Source organism: Cervus elaphus, chromosome 15 (genome assembly GCF_910594005.1).
Source record: "Cervus elaphus chromosome 15, mCerEla1.1, whole genome shotgun sequence".
NCBI classification, from domain to species: Eukaryota; Metazoa; Chordata; class Mammalia; order Artiodactyla; family Cervidae; genus Cervus; species Cervus elaphus.
Window position 1 is genome coordinate 80,088,245 of NC_057829.1, and position 23,295 is coordinate 80,111,539.

Genomic DNA, 23,295 nt, shown 5'->3' on the forward strand with positions numbered 1-23,295 from the left:
TGCATCATTATTTTTATTTATTTTTGTTGAATCTGACCTACATTAATTCAAAAGAGTCATATTGCCAGTGTATAAAATGTCTGTTAATATGCACAGAAATTAGGGTTTGACTCTTTTCAAAATGACAAGGGCTTTGTCAGCCTTGGTCGCCCATGAACAAGGGATCTTCCTATTTATATTTTTAAATTTATTTTTATTAGGCAAATTTTCAAGCTACTTAAAAGTAGAGAGAAACTTTCCAATACCCATCACCTGGATTCAGTAATGATCAAGATTTTGCCACATTTGCTTTGTCAATCATTTATTTTGCTGAAATATTTTAAAGCAAATCCAGTTATCTTGTCATTTTAGCCCTGCATCCCTTAGTATGCATTCCTTATAAAAAAAAAAAGATATTTTTTATGCAGCCACAATGCCAGTTCCACACCTAACAAAATGAACCTTGATTCCCTGGAGAGTCTGTCATCAGATTTCCTGACAGTCCTCCAAACTCTCTTTTTAAATAATGGTTTTGTTTAAATCAGGAAGCAAAAAGGGAGAATACTTTTCATTCTACAGTTCTGTAAGCTCATCTAGCTAGATTATAATGACATGATTTCTTTGCACTGTGATTACTTCTATGTACGGTAACTGACACTAACATTCTGTTTAGGGTAATATCATATTTTTTTTTAAGAAATTACATTTATTTGAATAAAATGAATGAATCAGTTTAAAGAAAAGCCATAGAAACTTAATTGCCATATGTAAAAAAGATAGCCATTGGGAATTTACTGTATGTCTCAGGGAACTCAAACAGGGGCTCTGAATCAATCTAGAAGGGTGGGATGGGGAGGGAAATGGGAGGGAGGTTCAAGAGGAAGGGGATATATGTATACCTGTGGCTGATTCATGTTGAGGTTTGACAGAAAGCAACAAAATTCTGTAAAGCAATTATCCTTCAATTAAATAATAAATAAATTAAAAAAAAAATAAAAGCCATAGAATGGATGATATGCAAATACAACAACCTTCTAGAAAGTGTTTTGAGAATGGAAGATACTGCTCATCATCTTTTAAAGGACATTTAGAGTGTTTCAAATTTTTTCATTACTGAAAAGAGTACTGTAATGAATAATCTTGTATATACATAGCTCTGTGCCCCTGACTGGTTATTTTCTTAGGATGTATGCTTTAGAAGTGGAACTGCTGATTTTAAAGGCTGTGAGTCTCTTAAAAAATGAGTATGCTGTACTTAATTTAATATTTTGTTCCTATTTTTATCTTTGGTTGACTCAGGGTCCTATTGGGTGTATCAACAATTGTACCCTGATGGCCTCAGGCTTCCTGCACTTTTTCTGTTTACCTCCAGGCTATGATGGCGAAGGTTTTGCATCCACTTTTAATAGTGCTTCTGTCTCATCCTTTTCAGTACATTTTTCCTTTGTCATTCTCTCCCCACCTTTTAATTTGCTTCTTCTCAAGTACTGTGCGCTGGGAAACAGATGAGTAAGTTTGTTCCGGTTGTACCTAAATTAAGAGTAAATAGAATCTTCAGTGAGGATCTGATGGGACAAACATGAGGGAAGATTTTTCTTAGGTCCTGTTCATCCCACCTCCTTTTAAATACATCCTGCTTCGGCTCTCCGGGGCTGTTTGAAGGGTGGTGATAGTCTTAGAAGTTATTACTTCTTATGGAAGAAACCTTTACAAATGAAAAATATCATGGGTCCCTTGTGTTCCCATAGAGATTTTTCAGGATACAACACGGTTTTGCTGATTGCCTTGCTCAGTGGTAAAGAATCCACCTGCCAATGCAGGACATGCAGGTTTGATCCCTGGGTTGGGAAGATCCTCTGGAGAAGGAAATGGCAACCGTCTCCAGCATTCTTGCCTGGAAAATTCCATGGACAGAGGAGGGCAGGGAACCCTGGAAGGCTACAATCCAAGGGGTTGAAAAGACTCGGACATGACTTAGGGGCTAAACAACAACAATCCTTACACCATTTTGAGGTAGCCAGAGTTAGCATGATGACCTCTGATTTGTGGAGGAGGAATCTATGGTTCAGAGAGGCCAAGTGATTTTCCAAAGACCACACAGCTGATGGTGGCAGAGCTATGACTCAATTTTTTTCTGCTTACCACCTGGGGCAGATGCACCTGGGGGTTTGAATAATGGGTGTCTCCCGGAGAAGTGATGCTAGCAGCAAAGAACCAGTACATCATGGGGTATTTGCCCAGCCAGAGTATGAACAGGGTCCAGGGACTAGGACAGATTCACAGGAATTTGGCTTTTCTGTGACTCGAGACATCCTCAGTCAGAAGGACAGCTGGGCAGGAGTGGGGGCCAAGAACGCTAAGTCCTCATTACTACTCAGCCTCCTGGCTGTGGAAGGAGGAGCAGGTCTCCAGGAGTCCCTGAGCGGGGTCCCAGAGCCGTCCCAGCTGTGTGCTCTGAGCCAGGAAACACCCCACCTCTGAGCCTCAGTTGAAAATGGGGCTCAGACCCATAGCAGGGGCCTTAAAACAGCAGTCCTGGGGAGGCCAACCCCCCGCCACACCTTTCCAAGGCACCTTAGTCATTGAAGCAGCTCTATGTATTGTTTTTAATTCTTAAGGTTTCATTTGAAGGATTCTGATGCCAACATTTTTTCTGAACAATTGACCAAAATGATCTTGCATGTTTCACTCTCCTTTCCTCCTGAGTGTCCACCCCTGGTTCACAGCACTTCCCCACCCCATACCGGCCTTAACGAGCCCTTGGGAGACAGTCCTGGATGCTATCCCTGCTTCCTCTCCATCCTGCTTCCTTAGTTTCCCTTTTAGCCCCTGCGCCCATCCTGCCCCTGCTCAGTTACCTGGTGTCCTCTCTGGCCTCCCCCTCCCCTTAGCCTTGGCCCTGCACTTGGCCCTCCATGCAGCTGTGTTCACTGCAGGCAGGAGAAAGCCCAGGATGTCAGGCATTCCAGGCCCTTGGCTTCTGCCCTCTCCTCTGTGTCTAACCCAGGGGACTGTTTCGAGGTTTCTGAACACTGCCATCTCCCATGCATCTAGGGTATAAGATTCCCTTTGCCCGGAATGCTTTTTCTGTCCCTTGTCATCTTGGAGCCCCTGGACTCTTTCTGAAGACTCAGCTCAAACGTCATGTCCTCAGTGAAGCCTCCTGCAAGCACCTGCCTCAGCCAATGAGTCACTTCTGTGTCCCTGCAGTTGCTGCTAAGACTTGTCACAACACCCAGGACTGGGTTCCCTGCTCAACCCCAAGGTCTGAGATTGAAAATTTCACCCCAAGCACAGACATTCAGTGCTTCTAGCAAATCTGAGCTCAGCAAACACTTGGTGAATGGACAAATGAGTTTTCTCTGCAACCAGGGCCCCATGCCAGGTTCGGGGAGCTTGCACCTTGCCATTTGACCCTGTGAACATGTATTAATATATCCTACAATGTTGACCCCTAGAATTCTCTGACTGCAGTTTTGTTTACACAAACTTTAAAAAATACAGAATGATACAAAAACAGATGTGTTTACAACCAAAACAGGAGGCACACTCTGCCAAGCCAACTTAATGGATTAATTAAACACGGTTTACTTGGTTAAACAGGTCCTGATTTTTGTCCATTTTCAACAATATCAACTCCTTCCTAGGTAGGTTTCACAAAGAATATTTGCTTCATTGATCAATTTTTCAGGTCCTCATCAAGTTTTACAAACTGTAACAGTTTCCACTGGAATTCTCTTTTGTGGGTGTTACCTTTTTTTTTGTGGTAGATTTTAAAAACTTAATTAGCTTTTAATTTTTTAGAAGAGTTTTAGGTTCACAGCAAAATCGAATGGAAAGTACAGAGACTTCTCCCATGCTCCTCGGTCCTCACACCCGCACAACCTCCTCCACCATGGACCTCTCCCACCATGGTGGCACATTTTTCATAGCTGATGAAGCAACATTGACGCATCATCACGCTAAGTCCAGAGTTTACATTAGGGCTCACTCTTGGTGTACATCCTATGGGTTTGACCACATGTAGAATGACAGCTATCAGCTGTGATAGTACTATACAGAATAGTTTCACTATTGCACTAAAAATCCTCTCGGTTCTGTCTATTCATCCCTTTCTCCTCTGTAACTCTTGTGATAAAAATCTTATCAGAATGATTTCAATCTTTCGTTAGTTCCAAATGTACAATACATTTTAACATGTTCAATTTGAACTGTTCGCAATTGTATTTTGTGTAGGTCACTTCCATCCGTAACGATTGATTAAAAATTAATCTGTATTTATTCTTCAGGTCATTTACGTGAAAATTGTGAGGAATTTCCTACTGGTTATTCCAGGCTTCTTCTAGGAACAAAGAGGAGCCAGGTGAAAATGGAAAAGTCAGACTGTCCCTTCTCAGACCCTAATGTCACTCTCTTTACTGTGAACACGAGCTGGTCTCTATCCCACCGGAACTCAGAGGGCTTAGGTCTCTGGGAAGGTCATGGAGCTTACTCTGAGGTCAGAATTAAGACCCAAATTCAGCCAGCCTGGCTCTAAAGCTGATGCACTTTTGTTGAGCTCTTGCCCTGTCCTGTAATTCTCCCAGGAGATGACAAAATCTTGTAGAGTCCTTTGGTGGAGGGTGTCCCTCAGATTTCCATGCAAGATCGTGGATCAGACCAGACCAATCCCAAGTTGAGAGACTGGGGAGCATAGCAAAAGCTTCTTAGAAGCAGGAGACTGCCTTCTAGAACCAGTACTCCAGTTGACCTTGGGTATGACCTTATATAAACCATTTACCTTTTCTGATTCCTGGTTTTCTTATTTGTAGGATTCATTTATCCAGTAAGTATTTGTTGGACACTACATGCCAAATGCCAGACAGTGCTATAGGTACCAAGGTTACAGCCATGAACAAAACAAAGTTCCTGACCCTATGGAGTTGACTCTGAACTAGATGGTCCAAGATGCTAGGGAGGAGTAGGGTCAAGGGGAGGGAGAGGGGCATGTTGTAGGGATACAGAATCAGTTCAGCGACAGTCTTTGGCTAAGAGCAGTTGACCATTGGGCAGGAGAAGACAGACTCCCACTGTGAAACCATCTGAGACACAAATGCCTCTAAAGATACCAAGCACCTGCATGATTTGGCCCCCTTTATCCTCTCTGGCCTCCTTGAGAGAAAATTATCTTTCAACTCACCAGCCAAGTTCTTTCCAGTCTCTCTTAGTTTGTATGCCCCAGAAGTAGGCTCTGAGGTTAGCAATTTGAGTCCTAGCAGTTGATGTGGGAGGTGATCTTAGAAAGCAGCAGAGGCAGAGCAGAGCAGTAAGGCTGAGAAAGGAAGGAAAGGAAGCCAAGTGTGTCTCATTACAGCAGCTCATTGCTGAGAGCAGTTGGAACTCGATCCTGATGGGGAATCATAAGGGTGAGGAAGCTGGAGTATTTACCCATCAATTCTTATAGGGTGTTGGCTGAAGGCTGCTCCTAGGGACAGTCACTTCCTGGCCTTTCTGATCTGTTCAAGGCACCATCCAACAGAGAGCCCTCAGGCAGAGACTTTCGGGAGTTTGCAGTAGAGCACTGTAGGTGTGTGCTGGAAAGGTAAGTGCTAATGTGAAATATGGGAGGGCTGCTGTAGGACCTCAGGACCTTTGCACTTACTGCTCCTTGGATTGGAGCAGCCTTCTCCCCAGGTCTTTGCAAGGCTGGCATCTTAGCCTTCTGCTCTTAGCATAGAGTCTCCTCCTCTGACAGACCCTCTGTAAATTAGCGTCCTATGCCACTAGTACTCTGCATCATATATTCTCATTTCTTTCTTTTGCAGTGCATGTCACAATCAGAAATCAGCTTCTGTGCTTGTTTGCAAGCACTTCTGTTATCTCCAGTGCCTAGAGAAGCATCTGTCCCATAGTTGCACTTCCAGAACTATTTTCTGCACACACATGTGCCTTGCCATCCACAGCCAGCTAAATACAAACATAACTTTGACTCCCACTCCCAGACTTGTGGCCAGATGGGGGAGTAAAGATTGAATTTGGATTATGGGAGACATGAAGATGCTGCTCAGGTTTTCAGGTACATTGGCTAGACATCTGCTCCTTAGAAAAGTCTGACACCTGTATTGTGTTTTGGGGGACAGATGGTAGTGACATCCCAGCAGGGTAAGAGAAGCAGTGCCTGATATTGATGAAAATAGTGGAGCCTGCAAGTTCCCCGAATGATTGGATATTTTTACTACATCCCTTCTAACAGCCCACTTGTAGGTATTAAGCAGACAAGAGCCCAGTGAATGTCCTTCAAAATAAATTTCATGTCATCTTTTCTTGTGTAAAGAGGTTTATTCCATCCCTTCAAAAATCTGTAGGGTATCCTGCTTCTATTTTTTAAAACTATATTTAGTTTGCTTTGAAGATGAATAAAACGAGATGCTATTATGTTCCTTTCTTACTTTGCAGCATCCAGAAATGCCTTTGCTATTAATACTCTAGAGAAACAGATTTCTTTGATTTTTTTTTCAGTTTAGAAGATCAAAAGCTGCCAGAAATTGTTTCAGGAGAAAAACAAATCTCCGAGAAGTTGGATTTGAAATTCCGAGGGGCCAGCGCTTGTGTCCACTGTGTCAGGAGTCATGTAATGAGAGTGGTTCTAGCTGTGGCGTCTGCCCTCTTTGTGTCTGTCCTCCTCTCCTAGGGAAGCCCTGCCTCAGCCTCTACTATCTGCTTTCTCTTATGAAATCATGGAATACTGGGCCTAAATTAAATTTATTGTAAATCTGAGCAGGCAGAATCATTTCCCAAAGACAGTGAGTAAAACAAATGGCTGCCAATCTTTGGAAAAACCCTCGGTGTCTTGGAGCTGAGGACTCAGATTATGGAAAGTTTTGAATGAAGGATTCAATTTCCTTTTGACGTCTGAAATGTAAGTCACATCTCTGTTTCATCACCCTTTTTCTATCATAAAGGAAGTGCCTAGACCAATTCCTTATGTTTTTTCTCCTCTCTGCCAAGAGGTCAAGTGTTCAACAACCACCTCTCTACACTTTCCTATGTACCCAAGGATGTTTGTGCTTTGGGCTGCCAAGAGGACTTGGGGACCTTCGAATGCTAATGGATGGCATTTGTGGAGAACAGAAGATCTCAGAAACTCCATCCGTAGAGGTCGGATACCTGATAGGAGATAGAAATCAAAGAAGGGGAGAAAGTTTCGATATCACCTGTGTTGTTGCTTTGAGGTAAAACAATAGAGACTGGATTCAAAGAAGATGATGACCACAGCATCTTCACGACACACCCATTGGAGCTGAATCCTGCAGCTGGGTCTTTCCCAGATTTCCCAATTCAGCTTCATCCTTGGATTGCACATAAATATTGAAATGATAAAATTTCAAATATATGCAATAAAATTGAGTAATGGCATAAGAAAAAAAAAGACAAACAAAAAAATTAATAACACCCACCATCCCACTCACTCTGCAAAATGAACAACACCACTTTGGTATTATTTTATATTTTGTGTATGATATAATATATTAATATGTATATGTTTATACAATTACAAATATAAACAGGTATGTGTATATAAACAGGTATGTGAAAGTGAAAGTGTTAGTTGCTCATTCATGTCCAGTTCTCTGTGACTCCACGACTGTAGCCTACCAGGCGCCTCTGTCCATGGAATTCTTTGGGCAAGAATACTGGAGCGAGTTCCCATCCCCTTCTCCAGGGGTCTTCCTGACCCAGGGATTGAACCTGGATCTCCTGCATTGCAGGCAGATTTTTTACCATCTGAGCCACCAGGGACGCCCATAAACACATGTTTACGGGATTTCCAGGTGGCACTAATGGTAAGGAACCCGACTGCCAATGCAGGAGATGCAAGAGACATGGGTCTGCGCTGGGAAGATCCCCTGGAAGAAGGCATGGCAATCCGCTTCAGTATTCTTGCCTTGAGAATCCCAGGGACAGAGGAGCCTGGCAGGCTCCTTGGGGTTGCAAAGAGTTGGACACGACTGAAGTTACATAGCACACATGTACTTATATACACATTTGAACAATAAATATGTGCATGTACATACTTGTCTTGATAACTAAACATACATATTATAGATGCCTATTTTGTGATTTGCTTTTCCTCCTGCAGTGTTGTGAAAATCGTTTGTGTCTGTAAATACATATTTACATCTATATAATTTTTAAGTTTTGGGGGAGATAATTTTCGACAGTGAAAAGGTTGCAAAATAGTACAGAGAGCTCCCGTATGGCCTTTGCCAAGCTTCCCCTGATGTTAATATCTTGCACAACCATGACATGATGATCAAAACTCAGAAATTAATATTACTGAACTACAGACTTTATTTGGACTTCTCCAGTTTTCCCCCTACTATCCCCTTCTGTCCCAAGTCAGTTCAGGATCCTACATTGCATTTCATTTTGTCTTAGTGTCTCATCTGTGATAGTTCTTCAGCTTATTTTTCATGACTTTGACCCTACTGAAGCATACTGGTCAGTTATTTTGCAGATGGCCTCTCAATTTGGGTTTTTCTGATGTTTTCTTATGATTGGATTGAAGTTGTATTTTTTTGGTAAGAATATCCCATGTGTTCCTCACCCATTAATCTTGAGGGGTGCATGGTGTTGTTATGTCCCCTTACTGGTGATGTTAACCTTGATTGGTTGGTTAAAGTGATGTCTGCCGGATGTCCCTCCAATGTAAAGTCATTTTTCCCTTTGCAATGAGTGAATCTTGAGGGAGATACCTTGGGAGTTTGCAAATATCCTTTTTTGCTCAGTGTTAGTCTGCTGATTATAGCATCCACCAGTGGATATAAATTGCAACAGTTATTACTGTGATAATTTAATGATGATTTTCTATCTGCTTCATTCCTTTGTTTATTAATTGAAATTCTTCAGTAAAGAGGCCAGTCCTTCCTTCTTCCTCCCTGTCTTCCCCCCATGCCAACCCCGGTCCCTCCCTTCCTTCCTTTCCTTTTCCCTCCCTTCCTTCTTTCCTTTCCTGTTGATTAATTTATTCATATTAGTATGACCCCATAGATATTTGTTCTATTTTATGGTTATAATCCAATGCTACCTTTATTTTGTTGCGCTAATTGTTTTGGTTTGAACCTCGGGAGTGCTTTCTGGTTGGTTCCTATGCCTTTTCATCAGGTCTACCTCCCACCTCCCCAAACTTCTTTTGAGCACTTTGTTACTTTCTGGCACCTGGAAGTGCTTCATGTATATACAAAGAACTGTATATTTTCTATGACCAGTCTTGGAATCAACTGGTTTTCCCAGGAGCTTTAGTTCATTTTACTGGAGAGTGATATTTAGAAATCAAGATCTGGCTAGATGTCCTCACTTGCTTCTAAGCCCATTCAGCAGACAAAGCTTGGAGATATGCATTTGGTGCACACACACACACGCACACACACACACTTTTTTTCATTTCTTAAACATATCCTGAGTTAATGCTGATACCTCTTGTTCAAATCTAACACTGCAGGGCTCATTCTAGCTTTCTCACTTTCCTTATTTTCAATTTCCTCTGACATGAGAAGCCAGGCTCTCATAATCTACAATATGTTGACGTAATTGTTCAACTAGTCTATACACATAAAGCAGTATCAGAATAGCTAACTCTTCCTGTAACAAAAATATAGTATTTGTGTACAGTTCTTTTGTCTTTGACCTAAAAATATCCAGTCAACATTTTGTTTCCCAAAGTAGGTTAGTTGTTTTTTTCTCACCCCCTTCAGCGTGGTTGTATGGTTCATTTGTAATACAGTCAGCTTGACTTATTATGCTAGGTCTTCTGCTTGAGGGTACCCTCCACATGCTGAGTTTTTGAAGTTAAGTGTTAGTGTTAGTCGCCCAGTCGTGCCTGACTCTTTGCGACCCCATGGACTGCAGCCCACCAGGCTCTTCTGTCCATGAGATTTTCCAGGCAAGGATACTGGAGTGGGTTGCCATTTACATGCAGTAAAATTCACTCTTTACAGTTCTACGGCTTTTGATAAATTCATGGAGTTAATGTCCATTATTCTAGTATCATATAGAACAGGTCATTATCTGCAGCAATTTCTTCACATAGTCCCTTTATAGTAGTCCCACCAAATTGTTTCCATTTCTATACTTCTACCACTTTTTAGAATGTCATGTAAATGGAATCATACATTACGTCACTTTTGGGGTCTGATCTCCTTCACTTAACAAGTGCATTTAAAATTTGCATGCCTTCTTATGTGCATCAATTTATTTTCTTTACATTGTTGAAGAGTATTCCATATTATGGAGAAGGAAATGGCAACTCACTCCAACATTCTTGCTGGAGAATTCCATGGACAGAGCCTGGTGGGCTATAGTCCATGGGGTCACAATGAGTTGGACACAACTGACTGACTAACACTTCCACTTTCTTTCATTCCACATTATGGATGTACCACAGGTTGATTTTTTTTTTCTATTTACTAGTTGAAGTATATATGTGGGTTATTTCCAGTTTTTGGCAATTACAAATAAAACTACTTTAAATATTTATGTATAGTTTTTTTGGTGTGTGGATGTAAAATTTTATTTCTCTTGCATAAATACCTGGGTATGGAAATGCTCAATCATGTTATGTGCATATTTAACTTTTGTTAAGAAATTGCCAAACTGTTTTCTGCAGTGGTTATACCACTTTGAACTCCCTTCAGCGATGTATGAAAGTTCCAGTTCTCTACATTCTCACTGATGCTTGGTATTTTCATTTCAAAATTTTAAAAACTGTGGCCATTCTATTAGACATATAAGTGGTATGTCATTGTGGTTTTAAGTAGCATTTTCCTAATGACTAATGATGTTGAACATCTTTTCATAAGCTTACTTATCATTTCTATATCTTCTTTGGTAAGGTTTTTCTTTGTATCTTTTTAACATAAGTTTATATAATCCCTAAAACATCTTTTGTTTATGTCTTTTGCCCCATTTTTAACTGCATTGTTGTTTCCATATTGCTGAGTTTTGAAAACTCTTTACATACTCTGGATACAAATCTTATGTCAGAAATGTGATTTGCAAATATTTTTTCCTACTCTGTGACCAGCATATTAATTTTCTTAACAGTGTCTTTTGCAAAACAAGTTTTTTAGTTCTAATAAGGTTTATTTATTAGATGTTTTTCTTTCATAGATTGTGCTTTTGTTAAAATATCTAAGAAATATTTGTTAACCCTAGGTCACAATGATTTTTTTCATTTTCATCTACAAATTTTATAGCTCTATATTTAAATTTAGGCATATAATCCATTTAGGATTCATTTTTGTATACAATGTAAGATTCAGATTGAGGGTTTTGGTTTGTGTTTTTTTCCCCTTGTGCTTCTTTCTTTAGGTTGAGTATTTTTAAATAAATTTCTTTTTCTTTTCTATTGATTTATAATTTATACCTCTTTTAGATTGTTTGTAGCTTCCCTAGGGCTTAAAATATGTGTTTTTAGCTAATCAGAGTCTGCTTTCAAATAACATACCATTTCATGTATGGTATAAGGACTTCCAACAGTATAGTGTTCCCAATTCCTCACTCCAATTCTTTGTACTATATGTGCATACAGTTTATATTTACATATGTTATAAACACATAACACACTGCTACTATATTTTGCCTTAGAGAGTCAGTTATCTTTTAGAACAATTAAAGTTAAGAAAAATATATTTTGTTTTACCTTCTCTTTTCCATATCTTTGTTTAGAGACAAGTTTCTGTTTGATATCATAGTCCTTTGGCCTGAAGAACTTCCTTTCACTTTTCTTCTACTATAAGTGTCTTGGCAATGAATTTTCTGTTTCTGTTTCCCTGACAATGTCTTTATTTCCCTTTCATTAAAAAAAAAATTTGTGCTGGATATGGAATTCTGGGTTGACAGGTGTTTTTCTAACTTTCAGTACTTTAAAGATATCAGTTCATTATCTTCTCCTTGCATGGTTTCTGATCAGTGCTGTAATTATTATCTTATTTCCTCTGTAGCTAAAAAGTCTTTTTCTCTGGCTGTCTTCAGAATTTTCCCCCTTCCCTCTTATGTACCTAGGTAGTATATTTTGCTTTTCTTTTGACTGTATTTTACTTGGTGTTCTCTGACCTTTCTGGATCTGTAGTTTAGTGTCTGTCATTAATTTTAGAAAATTCTTAGCTTTTATTTCTTCATATATTTCCTCTGTCTCTCTTTTTTCCCCTCTTCTTAGGTGTCTGTCTGTGTCTGCCCCAGTTAAGCAAGTTCTCTTGCTTTATCTCTCCCTCTAGGCACTGTCTTTCTCCAGATTTTCAGGTGGCCGGCTGTCCTATGACCTCAGGTTTCTGATGGGTTTAAGAAATGTAGCAATCTTGCAACTTCTGTGTATTTTTTTTCTTATAAGAATAGGAATGAAGCTCTTTTCAGATCTTTCCATCTATAAGTGGAAACCAGGAATCTACAACACAATTTTAAAATAATTGCATTGTATTTTATGTATGTGTTGTGCCTTGTTAAAACTGTTTTCTATTTTTGGCATTTAGATGACTTAATATTTGCTTTTGCTGTTAGTAGTGATGAAGCAATAAATACACTTGGACATACATCTTTGTGCTTTTATTCTGAGTAGGACAAACTAGTAGAAACTGGATTGTTAGGTACATATCTTTTGAAGAATTTTATGAAATTTTGCCCAATTGTTTCTCAGGAAAGGCACCCATCCATCAGCAAAGATGAGAATGTTCATGATACAGTGTTGGACCTCTAGGGACGCTACCCCCTTGGCATGAGTGACTCTCCCTCACCACAGACATATCATTTGCTTGAATGTGCCTAACTGTGAACTTGGATTTCCTAGTTTCCATCAGTGGCCAGTTTCGGCTATCTGAAGCACTGCCAGAAAGGAAAGCCTGAAGTGGGCCAGATTAAATACTGATAAACCTCAGCCCAGGCTGTGACTACAATGTGCTCTTCCAATGACTGATTAAGATATTGGAAGAGCATTTGACATTTCCTGTCTTACGAGTTCTGAACCAGTTCCAAGGCACAGACAGACCACACTCACGCAAGACTGATAGCTCAAATTGGACATGGTGGAGATTAATTTTTGATCAAGGCAACTTCTAATTATTGTGCTGGCAAATAAATAACTGAAACAATCTTGAAATATTTTTGGTGTTGGGGGATGTTGTGGTTTGGATTTTTAATTCCAAATTAAAGTATTTAATGCTTTATAAAGCAGTTGCTATTTAAACTGCCAATAATATTTAACGTGAATTTACTCACCATTTCCTATCCTCATACTGTATAATTTATAACACTAAGCCCTTTCAATACTCCAAAATGCCAGATAAACTTTTCTCATTTGCTCTTAATTTGGTCATGCAGGATAATACCAACATCTGAAGGCTCTTTAAACTGCTTTTTAAAATGCATTCCTGTGAGCGCACCCGTGCCCCCTCTGCTCCTTGTCATCATCCATAATTATTTCCAATCCAAAGCGGCCCTTAATGCACTTATTAATCTGGCATTCTCCTCAGTGTGAAGCACATTCAGCTCGATTAATTTTTAAAAACCCCCCCTTTTTATAGGGGACTGCAGATGCTTGGCTATTACTGAAAAGCTATTAGAAGTTAACACCTTTCTCTCCCTGGAGACTGGCATCGTCCTAGGCCTCCAAATGCCACCCTGTTTTGCATTATCAGCTGCTAAGACGAAGTATTAGAGTCTTTTTTTTTCCTTTTCGCTTCAGGATTGGTAATGCTATTATTAGCTAATGGCAGATTCCTGCATGGCCTGTGGATAGAGTGAGATGGTTCCTGGGCTAAAACAGACAGATTTTTAGATGTTGTGGCCTTCTCAGAGTGTGTACCTCCAGCTCTGGAATTCCTGTGCTTCCAAGTGAGACAGACAGGACTGGCCTCCTTGGGGGATGGGGAGGGGGAGAGAGAGAGAGAGAACGAGATTACGTTCTCTGTCTCCCAGCGACCACTTCCACTTTGGATGACACCCACGGGCCTTTCCAGTCATCATGAAAACAACAGAAAACGGCTGAGATTGTTGTGTAATATCAAAAATGCAGGTTTCCTCCTGTTTTCTTAGAAACTACAATAGGGACACAAGCAAAGTGATGGCTCTTGGCTTCATGAGGCCTGAGGATGCCCTGGGGGCCTGGTGGGGACCAGGAGAGGATGCTGACAGAAGATTTTGCCGAGGCCCGTTTTGGGATATCGGGTTTTACAGTGTGGGGTTATGCTTCCAGCTCACCTGCTGGGAAGTGGTAGGGACAAAGGAAGCCAACCTGTCAGAAAAGGCTGTTACTTTGGAACTGGTCACAGCCTGGGGTTCCCAGTGAGCAGGGACTTGGGGTAGGATCATGCCAGGAATCAGAGCCTCCAGTTGAGTTTCCTGGGCTCTGGGGTTGAGCTCAAACAGGCAGAGATGGCAAAAACCAACCAGACAAAGAGGATGCTGACCATGAGTATCTAATCACATGGTTTCTCTGTCCTTCTTGTATTTGGGAAAACAGGAGGCCAGGAGATGATGCTGGAGATGCTGAAAGAGAGACCATGGGTCATCCTGACTGCAGATCTTCCCAGGAGCCCCTCTGCTAAGGTGAGGACAACCCTGGCACCCACCCATTGAGCCTGGACCTCTGACCATGCGTCCCTCCTTTGTTTTCCTGAAGCTTGGCCATTGGTCACCTTGACCTCACCTGTAGACAGTTTCCTTAGGGAATGTTCCATTAAAACATTCATAACCACAGTGCCAGGGAAGACACTCTTGTACCCAACTTACAGATGAAGAAACGGGGCTCTGCAAAGTGGAATGATTTCCTGAGGTCACACTCTGAGAGGGACAGGGGTCATCCCAGGCCTTGCTACTGCCAGGGTCTGTGCTTGTTCAACCTCAACACCCGCCTCCATGGCTTGGACAGTTTTACTAGGGTCTTAAGTCCTCACCAACACCACCCTGGTCAGTTTAAGTTGCAAAGGCTGGTCTCTGCATGGTCTTCTTGACCACACTTGATTTCCTAAAGAAACTTTTTCAACATAGTTTTCTAAAGGGCAGTAGTTAAAAAAAAAACAAAAAAACTAGACAGGCGTTAAGATGTGGAACAGTAGACCAAGAATAGAAACAACTCATGAATAGGCTTTAAATATTAGGCTTTAAAACAATACTGTTTTTTGTAACACTATAAAAACCGTTTGATAGGCAGTTCTATTTTTCCTGGATGCCCCGAATAAATGCATTTTGTTTTATCTCAACATGACATTGCTTGTAATTTAAAACCTTCACTCGACTAATCTGAAAAGATAGTAGATTAATTATGATGATGCTAAAATTACCAATAATAATACCCTCAACACTTTCCATATATTGAGTGCATCCAGGTCACTCTCATGTGCATATTATTATATTACCATTTGGGGGGCCTCTGAGAGGTTAAGTAACTCTCTCAAACTTCCAGAGGACAGTTGAAAGGGTCCTGGCACTGTAATTCACTTCTGATATACATTGTATTGTTGCAAACTTTATCTTTTTGAAGAAAGTAATCTGACAATAGCTATTAAGAATAAATACACATATACGTTTGACCCTGCAATATGCTTTGAGGAAATCTAATCTACAGGTAGTTTGACCTATGGATTTTCTGCTTCTGGGACAGACAAATAAGGATATTTTTCTCTAGGATTATTTGTCATAGCAAAAAAAAAAAAAAAATTCTAAAAGAAGTCTTTTAAAACAAGATTGATAAACTAATCAATCATGATTAATAATAAATTAGAGTGTTGATGTGGAGTGGTCTATGATATATTAAGTGTCAGAAGCACACTCTCAAGTAATATCTACAGTATGATCTTATATTCGTAAAAATAAAATCAAACCAAACCAAGGCCATGCTTGTATCTGTAATCTAACTGCATTTGTATGGATATGGACAATATCCTCCTGGGTATTAATAGGGTTTGTGAATGTGATTGGAAGATTATTAGCTTTTCCTTTTGTATCTTTCATGGATTTACTTGTTAGAGAAAGCATACATTATGTTGTAATACAGGTATCAAATAAAGAAAATAAGAGGAATGACATCACCTGGAAAAGTCAAGGCTGAGAATTTGGGTTCCCACTTTATAGTCAGAGGATGGTAAAAATTACCTGTGCTCCCATTGTGGGGAAGGTTATTCCCACAACTAGTCATTTTGAATATGTATTGAGAGTTTTCATTTTTTAAATTGCTAGCTCCTGATGTTGTATTCCTGCACTTGACTTTAGAAAAGAATTTACATGTTAACACAGCTCAGCAATAATATAACACACTGCAATGGAGAATATTCTTCAGTTGTCATAGAGGGCTTGTCTTTCAAATAATTTTTCCTCATGATTTAAACAGCAGATATGGATGGCAGAATAGATAACAGATAGTGAAACGAAGTAGAGGTTTGAATGAGAGCTGTTGCCGAACCAGAATATTCTATCTTTCTAATAAAAAGTAATGCTGATTTAATGCCTGATAATACACTCGATTGAATATTTTTGAAAGGCTGCTAAATAGATTGATTTTCTAATGGACTTTGCTCAGACTTACTCATGCCTTTCTTGTCCCTCAAGGAACATTCTAATTTCAAATGATTTAATAATTGAAATGAGTTCCACTCAGTCTAAAAGTTGTAATAGAACCATCAGTCTCTGTTGAGAGGAGTTTCTGAGCTCTAGGAAACTTGAGGTGAGATTAAAACCCTTTGCGTAGACTCATTCTCACTCTTGATGATCCAGTGCCTTTCATTTGATGGCTATCACAAGACCACTTCTCTTTGTGCCTGTCTCTACTGATTATTCTTGTGGAAGTCTTCAGATGAGAACGCTGGACTCTCACCTACTAATTCTATCATCTGTGTCATTTTGGGGTCTGTTTCTGTTGATTGATTTTTCTCCTCATTATGGATTGTATTTGCTTACTTCTTGGCATGCCTGATAATTTTTGATTGGATGCCAGACATTGTCACTTTTTACCATGGGTAGTGCTTGACATTTTGTATTCCTTTAAATATTCTTGACTTTGTTCTGGGATACAGATAAATTCTTTAAAAGCCATTTGGTATTTCTGGGGTTTGTTTTTAAGCTTTGTTGGGTGGAGAGAAGCAACCTTTAGACCAGGGCTAATTTTTCTCTAGTACTGAGACAAAAAATACCTTTTTGGGTCCCTACTTGATGCCTGTATATTATGAGTGTTCCTCTCTGGCTGATGGGAACACAGACGCTTCCCAGCCAAGTGTGAACTCTGGTGATTGTCCTGCTTGGTCCTATCCTGAGGTTCACCACCCTCTCCCTGACACCTTCTTGAGTAACTTCTGCACATGCATGCACTGATCAGCACTCAGTTAAAGGCTCAAGGGGAGCAGGTAAGTGGACAGTTCTTTCTGTAGCTTTCTCCTTTCTGTGCCTCTGTTTTTTCACAGGTACCCCATCCTTCAAATTCCAGCCACCTTGGCCTCCCCAAATTCATAACTGTGTCTCTTCAACTCAGCTATATTGCTGGACTCATTTGAGTTTCCCCACCTTGTGCCATGGTCTAGGAACTCCAGTGGCAAGCTGGGCCAATCACAGGGCTCATTTTACTTATTTCCCTTCTTTCAGGGATCACTGGCTGAGCTTCCTATTGCCCAAGTTCTGAAAAAAAATTTTTGTTTTGGCATCTTCTCCATTTTTTTGGTTAAGGTAAGAAGGTATTTCCAGTCCCTGGTACTGTCTCATCGTTGGAAGTGGAGACCTTAAAGACTCCCAACACAAAATGCCAGGTGGGTCACTCATTCTCACTGGGCTTCATCACTGTCTTATGAACCTGCAGTGAAGCAGTGTCCCTTAGTGGGGCCCTAAAGCTGGAAAGTCTGATTCCAGTCTGGGAATTTTGAACAAGGTTTTGGGTCTGTGAAGAAACAAGATGTCCAGGGAGGCTTTGCTAGTGACAAGAGGTAAGATGGTACCTGCCATGTGGTACCCACAAGAGTTTCTTTAAATCAGAAATCTGTCACCTTCCTACTTGAAATCCTACAATGGTGACCTGTTGCTCCTTTGGTGAAAAGAAACATCCTGGTGCTTGCCCGTGTCTGCTGACTCATCTCCTGTATCTGCCTCTGGCCATGCTGGCTTTCTTTCACTTCTTAGACCTTGCCAGCCTGCCTTGCCACCCACTCCAGGCATATTCTCACCTCTAGTCTCTGTTTATCCCTCAAGTCTCAGCTGTGGTTCACTTCCCTAGACTAGCTAAGACCCCTTGGGGTCTCAGAGCCCTCTGTACTCTCCTTTAGAGCACTTACACCAGTGTGATGACAGGAGGCCTTGTTATCCATGGGTAATCATACCTGGAAAGAGCAAGTTCACTTAACAAGGGAGCCAATATTTCATAGGCAACAGAGGGGATTTAAAAAAAAAAAATTTGGATTCAGACTTTAGCTTGAGAACTGAACCTATACACCATAAAAATAAATTTATTTTAATCTAATTCTTTCCAGTTTTAGAGTCTAATTTCCATCACACATTGTGGTTTTAGAATGAACAAGGTCATGTGTTGATAATTTTGAGGAATGTAGTTTTTAATGACAAAATTGGATAGTGGCATGATACGGCTTCCCTAGTTTCATGTTTCTTTATATCTTCACAACACAAACATAAAGAAAACTGTTTATTGTTTAAAAAAAAAAAAAAGCTTAGAGCTTCTAAAGGCTTTCCTAAACCACTTGATGACCCAGCCATTCTGTTTTGACCACCAGTTCATCACCTCTGCCAGCCCCCGCCCCTTCCCTTTGTTACCTGATGAACTGTGAGAGACCCATCTGTCATTGGCTTGGCGTGAAGTTTAAGTATTTCTCTCATCAACCTCATAAAATCTTACATCTTTGGTAAACTCTTCAATTTCTCTCTGCAATTTGTTTGCATTGTAATTGAATTGTACTGTCAGATAACTCAGAATGAAAGGAGATGGATCTAAAGTGATGACAACTCTTTGGGCTGTGATAGACTCTGAAACTATATAGATTACTTGAATGGAAACAGCTTACAAGTGGTTGGTTCAGTAATGCAGATTTTAAAATGATTGAGATTATTTTTGTTTTTCTATGAAATCTCATGAATGTGGGCATGACTTAATACACACTTAAAGAGTGTGAGATCCTTGTAAAAATGTTCGTGTACTTACTCATATGATGTTTTCTCCCCAGGTGGATATCCACTCCACCAGAGAGGGACCTTTGAACTTCAGGTGCCCAGAACAGTCTTGGCCCAAAGTCAAAGCTCAAGAAAATGTTTGCTGAAAAAATAAATACACCAAAGAAGAGCCAGGAGGAGAGGCGACTGGGTGAAGTTTCAACTTATCAAATCATTCCATTGTCAGTGATCAGAGCTCCTTAAGATCAGAAACGTACACTTTGCTGGTAACCATTGGGTGGATTCATTGAAATTCTTTCCTTGTTCTTAAGTAGTGTTTCCTAAGATGAATGCATGACCTAGTTTTTTTTTTTTTTTTTAATAAGTTCCTTGAATGGCTTTTGAGAGATTCAGGCCTTTACTGACAAAGTTCCATATAGCCAAAATTATGGTTTTTCCAGTAGTAATGTATGGATGTGAGAGTTAGACCATAAAAAAGGCTGAGCACTGAAGAATTGATGCTTTTGAATTGTGGTGCTGGAGAAGACTCTTGAGAGTCCCTTGGACAGCAAGGAGATCCAGTCAGTCAATCCTAAAGGAAATCAACCCTGATTATTCACTGGAAGCATTGATGCTGAAGCTACAATACTTCGACCATCCGAAGCCAAGAGCCGGCTCATTAGAAAAGAACCCAGTGCTGGAAAGATTTGAGGGCAAGAGGAGAATGGGGCAGCAGAGGAATGAGATGGCTGGAAGGCATTACTGACTCAATGGACACGAGTTTGAGCAAACTCCGAGAGATAGTGAAGGACAGGGAAGCCTGGCATGCTGCAGTCCATGAACTGGAGATGACTTAGCGACTGAAAAACACCAATAACAAAGGTCTATCTCTAGAATTGCTTCTCAGGTCCAGGAAGGTATAAGGTATGTCCAGATAAGGAACCAACATTTTAGCCCCAGACCATCTCTCAGAGGAAATGCAGTGCTTTTGATGATTTTCTTTACTCAGGAAAATGACACTTTGAAATGCTTACCCTGTGGATATGTTAGATTGTCTAATATTGGCCTTTCACCCTTAGTCACATCAGTAGCCCTGATGAAGGAGGCTACTCCAGAAGACACATGCTAGAAGAAGGACACATTTTGATGTTTGATGTTTTACCTTTCAAGTAAAAATTATGCTCCTGGAAGATTCAGCCAGTGGATTCTGTGGGCTTGTGTACACTTAGGCAGTAACCCCTAGGGTTTACATAGTCCAGTTTGTGAAATTCATGCTAATGACTCTTTTCTGGAAAAGTATCCATTTTCCCTGCTTCTCTCCTGCAAACTCATTCCCAGATGCACCAGCAACCTCAGTAGTGGGTCCTTCTAAGCAATGATACTGAAATAGAAAAATAAAATTACTCTTGGCTAATATATACTTTTTATTGCTTCCAGCCCCAGTTCCAAGAATGCAACTTCATGAAATATCAGTTCCATTCAGAGAGCATTTAGAGGGTCATTATGATCTATTTCAATCACTGAAGAAAACAAAGAAAACCAACACATGTTGCTCCTGTTTCCATTTTTTTCCTAGATAACTTTTAAAAAGAAAATCATTGGGTCACTTTCTAGATAAATAAAAATATGAATTTTGGGGTTCTGCAAATTCATAAGATTCATTAAGATTTTTCTTCCTTTTGCAATCTGGGGGCTTTCTCTTCCACAAGGCATAGTCCCAACCCTGTGTATGCATTTTCTGAAAGCCTCACATCCCAGCAGAAAGTTCTTTCTGGATTTAGATTTGATAGTAATTTCCTTTCTTTGCATGCCAGGATCAGTTATAGTTTCTTTCTGGTCAGCTTTTTTCAACTTCATATTTTAGCCTAAGAGTCCAGCAAGATCATAAAATGCTGAAGAAGCATTTTATGTTTATGCTCATAGGTCAGGTAAGCAAATCTCAGAATCTCTTGCCTCGAGGCAAGAAAACTCCAGAGACTCAGCTATGCCTCAGCTCAGTTCAAAGAATTTTAACTGCACTCATGAGTATTTGTGATTGAGATTTAGAATCACAGAATGTGACAGAATTGGAAGGAGTTTTTAATGCTCGTTTAAGTTTGATAATTTAATTGGCTGTCCTCATTTTATAGTGCAAGAACTAGGTGCACCAGAAAGGTCCAGTGACTTGCTGAAGGTTGCACAGTGAGGTGGAGGCAGGGTCCTTGTCTCCTGAGTCATTATGGGATGCCACAAGGTAAATAGTTAACTTCTGCCACATATCAAACAGCTCCAAACTTATTGGCTTAAAACAACCACCAATTATTTAGGTAATGATTCTGTAGGTCAACAATCTAGCCTGGGCTCAGCTGGGTGGTTCTTCTGGTCTGTGTTAAGCATGACTGATCTTGACTGGGCTTGCTTATGTGTCTGCAGTCAGCATATATGTTGGCTGAGGCTATCTGGTTTATGATGATCTCATCTGGGATGGCTGATGTGACTGAAGTTTCTCTCCTTAGGGCAATCGTGAGGTTCCAGGAGCAGCACGGGAGAGATCCCTCAATGTACAATCACTTTTAAAGACTGCTTGTGTCATGATTGCCAATGTCCTATTGGTGAAAGCAAGCCACAAGACCAAGTTCAGATGAAAGGAAGTGAAAGAGAATAATTTGTGGCCACACGTGCTGATTTCCATTTTTGAATTACAGGGTATCTTACAGGCCATGTTTTTAAGTCTCACTTCTAGTTACCTTCTATGACAATATTGACATACAGTCTTTGTAAATTAGGTCATGGGATAGACTCTCAAAATCCAATTTTTAAGTTTCTGGGAGATTGTAATTTTTTGGATAAAATTTTCCTCCTAGAGTATAATCTTAGATGGACACATACATTTTTTTAAAAGCCATTTCTAGTCTCCCAATTTATGATGGAAATATTTTTCAGTCTTCCAACATGCTATTAAAAAGAAATCTAAAATGTCAGTTTATCTACCCCATTATTTTCTGCATAGCTCTAAGAGGCAATGATGGTTTCACCCTTTATATTTTTAGAGCCATTATATGGTTTGTACATGAGTCATGACCTTTTGGGATTTCAAACCCCTTTGACTTCTGTAACACCTGTGGAGTAGTCAGATGTGGGTTATTTGTCCCAACCCAAGAACCTGATTCCATCTACTTGGGGGGATCAGTTGGATGATCCCTGGAGCAGGTGATATGTAAGCTGGCCCTTAAAGGATGAGTATGGTCAGCCTGATGAAAGGCATGGGCATACTATGAAGCATTTTCTAGGCAAGAGGAATTGGTGGTGATCAACATGAGAACTGAACGTGAGTTTTTATGACTGGAGGGGAGAGAGAAAGAGAGAGGGGGGGGGAGTATATGTGTGTGTGTGTGTGTGTGTGTGTGTGTGTGTGTGTAGTGGGAGAAAGGGGAGGGGAAAAGATGGATCCTTCCTTCAGCTGGGCCTACCACAACCTGAATTCACCTGGAGGGAATCATTAACATGTGTGAATAAATCTTGAAGAAGAGGCCATCTTGCTAACCAGAGGCCAAAATTCGTGGCCATCTGGTGCTTTCCTCCAGCTGGGGCAGGTGAGCACATCTGAAAGGATTGGAGGGGTGTGAAAAGAGCCTTTTGCTTGATCGGTGAAGGCAGGTTGTGAAAATGCCACTTCCATACCAGTCAACTCTATAAATCTGAGTGCCTGGAAAAGTTGTATTTCCTCTGAGGAATTGCTGCACTTTTGTTGGGTTGGTTTATTTTAATCTGATGGATGCCACGCATGGTTAGACTGTAACTGAATGAAGGTCTCTTTTTTCTTTGGCTGCTAGGAAGCTCAAGGATGACTATTTCTCTAACATTTTAATAAGTAAAAACACTTTATTGATTTTATAAATAAAAATATAATAATTTAAAAATTTAATCAATACAGGGATGTATGAAATAGTATTTAAAAATCACTACAACTATTACCATGAGATGAAAAATATTCCAAATATCATACTATGTTTGTATGTGTATACTTATCTATATCAGTTGATATCCACAAATGAGCTTCTATATATCTATTTATTTCTACTTATTTACCCATGTATCTATCTACCATCTATCTATTTATCTACATGTATAAAAATCCATTCATGAGAAAAAGATCATATGAATTATGCATGTTATTTTTAATATAAAGTCTTAAAGTCAATTTTATTCGAATTTAAAAGAAGGAAAAGA

The 23,295-nt window shown here is 40.0% G+C and overlaps 1 long non-coding RNA gene across 3 annotated transcripts in view; it reads left to right on the forward strand.

The window, feature by feature from the left end:
• The window catches only part of LOC122709493, a 35,740-nt gene extending 12,666 nt beyond the window's left edge, over positions 1-23,074 (forward strand). For 2 of the 3 annotated variants that reach the window (XR_006345531.1, XR_006345532.1), the window contains exons 2-4: positions 14,471-14,556; positions 17,581-17,741; positions 19,161-19,619. This is a non-coding gene — a long non-coding RNA (uncharacterized LOC122709493). Of the gene's footprint in view, positions 1-14,470; positions 14,557-17,580; positions 17,742-19,160; positions 19,620-21,581 lie in introns of those variants that run through there. The other variant, XR_006345533.1, reaches the window with a different exon arrangement.
• Positions 23,075-23,295: the final 221 nt, after the last annotated feature.